Raw genomic sequence first — 5,460 nt, 5'->3', positions numbered from 1 at the left:
ACCCGACAATACAATCCAAGTAGCTGGCAGCTACACCGCACACTTCCACTATCATCTACTCCTTTCAACCTTATAATTTTCTTTTTTCTTTTTTCTTTTTTTATTTTCTGGAAAGAGCTGGCTTTCCTTGATTTTCGCTTTTTTTCAAAAATTATTCATGCCTTTTTATTTTTCCCGATCACACTTTTTTTTTCCACCTCCATGAGCTGAGCCGTCGTCGCTTTTTGAAAGAAACAGTATGGAAGCTATCAAGAAACAGGCAATCAAGCTCCGAGAACAAGTCGCCAAGCAGCAGCAAGTCCGTTTCTTTTCTTTTTAAAAAAATTATATTTAGACTCTTAGTTAGTGAAATATCTCGATTTTATTTATTTTTATTCGTTTTTTATGATTTGTACAGGCAGTATTGAAGCATCTGCTCCATCTTGGTATTGAAAATGTTGTGGTTGATGAAGCTGAAATTGAGTGTCACCAACAACTTCAAAATCTATACAATTCCACCAGGGCAGCTAAGGTACTATCCTCCTTTAGCTAATAATAAGACTCTGTTTGATATTGATTTATTGTGGCTTTTGGTAATTAATTTGATATGATTTTTAAATAATAATTTTGTCAAATATGTATGTTGATAATTATGATGTTTTTTAAATAAAAATTAACTGTATTTTCTAGACTGAAGTTGCAAGTATTTACCAAACGGAGCTTAATGTATGTTGAATAATTATGATGGTTTCTATGGTTTTATCTGAACAATAATTTGGAATATATGCTCTGTAGCACAGCATTTTCAGAGGAATATTGTCCGTGGCGTTGAAGGGTTTGTTGCAGTAAGCTTGAACCAAATGGAAATAAGTTGTTTGTTTGCTCTTGCTTTCTTTATAATATTTGATTTTTTTTTTTATTTTCTTGACTAGTTCTTGTGTACAAATATTGTAGCGAGAAAGTTGGCGGAAGATTGTTGCAAGTATGGAGCAGAGAATCAAAGTGACAATTCTTGCGTTGCAAGAGCTGCTCTTCAATTTGGCACTTCACATGATTTGATGGAAAATGAGAGGGAAACTTTGCTCGGGATTCTTCGTGATCAGGTTAGTTCATCCCTAACTAGAAAATAATTCAAATATAGAAAATTATATGTAAAATTATTATCGAAACTATTATCTTCTCATAAGGAAACTTAGTTCTATGATATTGAATAAAAGAATCCATTTTAAAGTTACAACTCTGAAATATTTAATGTTTTATATTAAAATCATTGCTAGTGACATCCATGACTTAATAATTTTATTGGTTCAAATGTTGAAGAGACCTTGTGACTTCTTACATCACTAGCAAACACTAGCGTGTGACAAGTTATTGGCCATGAGTTCTCTCAATTGACTCCAAGCATTTTCGATAAAGACACTTGCATCTATGGTAAAATCAAATCCATGAGACTGAAGGATGCATGTCGATGTCTTACAGGCCTAATTTAGATATTTGCATAGGTTTATTTCTATTTTAACCTTAAATACAGAAGAGAAGAACACTAACCTAATACCAATCATCCTAAGACCCAAAATTGCATTAATTATCCTTATATATATTCTTAAAGTAGGCCCAAATTCCATGATTATGTTGGAGGAACTTTTTAATTGAGGTTTCGCTCTTTCTTTTCATTTTTCTAACTATGTTACAGGTTTTTGGACATGTAGGTATCTGAGCCACTACGGGCGTTAATCAACGGAGCACCTTTGGAAGATGCTCGACACCTGACTCATCGTTATGACAAACTTCGACATGAAGTTGAAGCCCAGGTAAGCTTTGAGTTAACATATGCATGTATAAGGCAAGATGAGAATTATGTTAGATTTATATTGAATATTTTCACCAGGCAGCTGAAGTATTTAGGCGCCGATCAAAGATTAGGGAATCTGATATATCAGCAGAGAGTGCTGTGAAGCTTCGAAATGCAGAAGCAAGATTGACCGAGCTTAAATCTACAATAATGGCTCTTGGTAGAGAAGCAACAGCTGCCATGCTGTCAGTTGAATCACAGCAGCAACAGATGACATATCAAAGACTTTTTGCTATGGTATATAAGTTAATACTTTCTTGTGTGTGCCTATGCATGTGTTGACATTCTGCCTCTTATCTTCATGTTATTGTCAACTTTTAGTACTATCATACTGATTTCTGTTGTCTTGTGATAACATGATGCATGTCCAGCAAAAGTCGAGTCACATGTTATTTTTTATTTAAGCCAAAGTTGCATTTGTCCTTTTTCCGGCCACTTCATGATTGCATGTTGGTCCAAGTGTCATTTGTTTGAGCTGCTACTTTGGCTTAATTAAAAGACTACACGTGGTTTGTCTTTCATTGGATGCATCATATTTTAACACTCTTATGCATATTCCAATCAAGTCTCGTATAAGCTAAAATCTTCATGCCCAAAGTTGATCAACGTAGCTTTTAAATAAATTAAAATATGCAAATGCTAAAATATAGGAAATATTAACATTGTAATTAGAAACTTTTTAATATGTCCTCTATTTTAATGCTTGCATAATTTATTGAATAATTTTTCAATGCTTTTAACATTTCAATAGCAGAAACTGACATGTCTATAGAAAACAATTCACAAATTAAACTTAATTTTTGATGCAAGATGGCCTGTTATTATTCTATTATGATTTTATTTGAATTTTAATAGCTGATTTAGCTGTTGCTTGAAAGTCAAACAGTTGCTCGCTTAGTTTTACTGCAACCCGAATAAATCAGGGGAGTGATTAAATCTCATCCTGCAAATGTAATATGTTTACATCCCTTGATCAATACAAGGACCAGCACTTTGGTTTGAGAGGCTTTCTTCTGCTTCTAAAAGCCTATCTTTCCAACAATGTTGAATTAAGTCAACACTTGTTCGAAATGTTACAATAACGAAATAACGAATGGTAGTTCTAAACAATATGATTGGGGTTTGTTATGTCTTAATTTGTGCTTCTTGTCAAGATTTATGTCAAGTGTATTTCTTTCTTTGCTTTCTCCTTCAGCTAGTGGTTTTATTGTTGTTTTCCTGGTCTCGGGCCTTTGCAGGTAGATGCTGAGAAAACATAGCATCAACACGTTATTGCTATTTTAGAGAAGTTGTATGCGGAGGTTTGGGACTATGCATTTTAACTTGCTTGTCTGCATCTATCTATTTCTTGGAGCGTTCTCTTCTTGTTTACTGCTGATAATATTGCATTTATCATTTTCGTCTCACTTATGCAAAAGAATAATTGTGACTTTTTATTCTCTTCCAACCCTTGCTACTTGAATTAGATGATCGTATAGGAGCAATCAAATGAGTCCTCCTCGCAACATGTGACTTTGGAAATGGATGTAAATTCCTCGTGTGTCTATCAGAATACTGATTCAAACGGAGCTGATTTGCAAACGCATATTAATCAGAATGACGTCTACTTTATAGGGAAAGTAAGGCTTCTGCTCTCTTGCATAGGTGAAAGTCCCTCTATTGCCCTCCTCCTGAAAAATCTTAAGAAATAAGATGTGCACAAAATTGAATGTTGTCTTTTAAGATTTATTTATTTTTTTTCAAAAGAAATTTGTTGTATTTTACCATGAAAGTTGTTAATTTACTGAATTACAAACTTATCAATTAATTTGATGTTGCACAGCCTTTTGCTTAACATATTGCATTCTTATTTTAATTTTGGAGCAATAAAATTTTTTTCTACCATCACTACCATCTGGTCAAGTATTTGTATTATTGCACAACATCTACGGAAGTAGTGATTAGTCTTGAAAGTGGAAGATGTCTATCTGTATCCTTTCATCCCAGATAAATTGTCATATGATCGTAGGACAAATTGTAATTATTTTTTAAAATTTATTAGTTAACACCTTGAAAATTCTTTTCCCCCAAATAAAATTGCTCTAAAAGTGTCCAACTGTGGTGCTAAGGAAGTCATTCTTAGGAAACTTTGTTTAGGAGAACAGGACTTTTAAGCATGAGGTTTAGCAAACACTAATGAATTAAAAAAGAGATAGTTGTTGGATGAGTTAGATAGAATGCATGAGCTAGAAGTATCATGTGTCTCTACTATCAATATCTCAGCAACATGAAAGCTGAGTTAGGCGTGCCAAAGAAAGACAAACCACTGAAAGTTGTGTAGCCACTCACGATGTAGCAGGTGACGTAAAGTCTTGATATTGCTTATAGATACAAGACTGATAGCTCAGCATCCCTCTTTTTGAGATTTTCTCTTAAGTTAGATGGGCCTTTTTATGATTATGTCTGAATTATGATACTCCTTACTTGGTTTACCTAGAAAAACTATGTTTATATGGATGTGACTTGGGGGCAATCTATGTATTTGATGATAAATCTGGCCGAGAAAGCTTATATTGCTAGGCAGAGGAAATTGACTGACCATAAGCTCTCATGTTAAATCCATCACTCAAAAGATGTCGGACACTTGTAATCCTCATTATCTATGACTTTCTTGTGCATAGGCCATGTTTTGTGGAGAGCAGTCAAAATTTCAAATTTAAAATCTGATCCATAATTTAAATAACTACATAAAGTTATACAGAACTTATTAGACTTTGATAGCTCTTAGTAACCCAATCGTCATGATATCGTATAGTACATATTAATGTCGTAGTAAAAATGGAATTTTGTTTCTAATATATCTTTGTTGGCCATGATCATAGTGGTTACAATGAACGTTGCTGCTACTGTTGCCGCTTTTGTTATGCTTTTTTTAAGTTCTATTTATCCCATTATCTTGCAGGTTATACATCCATTTGATGCTCAAGCAAATGGAGAGCTAAGTCTTTCAATTGATGATTATGTTGTGGTTCGCCAGGTACTTTCCCCTCTAAATACCAACACATAGATTTTTCTACTCTGCTATTAACTTATCCTTCTAACAACTTATGATATGTGGAATTTAGAACTAATGCTTATACTTATTTGATGTTCAAAGCACATGGCATTTTGTTCTTAAAATTTTGATTGAAAAGCAATGAGTTAACAAATGATGGTTGGTTTTCTTTCTTCCTACCATATATTCCCTTTTACATTGAAGTGCAAATCAGAATATAGTAGGGTTGCTAGCTCAGTTCTCAACCACCCAGTTTACCCTTATAGACGTGTGAATTTATATCTTGTTATGCTTCCATAGTTATGCTGTTATTTCAGTGATCACAACTAATTCACTCCTCCTACGTAAAAGAATTAGTTTTCCCCTTAGGTCTTTGAACGGTCAACTTTTGTTTAATTCACCATTTTAGTTATAACTTCTCAAGGTGGCTCCTATTGGATGGTCGGAAGGTGAATGCAAGGGCCAAGCTGGTTGGTTTCCCTCGGCATACGTAGAAAGACAAGAAAAAGCCCCAGCTAGCAAGATATCAGAAGCAAACTCCTCACCTGAATGTGATGTGACTTCTTAATGAACTCTTGCCAAGTATCTATATGCT

General features: G+C 34.0%; 1 pseudogene; it reads left to right on the top strand.

Annotated features, from left to right (window-relative positions):
• Nucleotides 1–205: 205 nt before the first annotated feature.
• On the top strand, nucleotides 206–5,433 carry LOC112098121 (annotated as a pseudogene).
• Nucleotides 5,434–5,460: the final 27 nt, after the last annotated feature.

Source organism: Citrus clementina, unplaced genomic scaffold (assembly GCF_000493195.1).
Source record: "Citrus clementina cultivar Clemenules unplaced genomic scaffold, Citrus_clementina_v1.0 scaffold_5, whole genome shotgun sequence".
NCBI classification, from domain to species: domain Eukaryota; kingdom Viridiplantae; phylum Streptophyta; class Magnoliopsida; order Sapindales; family Rutaceae; genus Citrus; species Citrus x clementina.
Note: the sequence above shows the minus strand (reverse complement) of the source record. Positions and strands in the feature narration are given on the sequence as shown.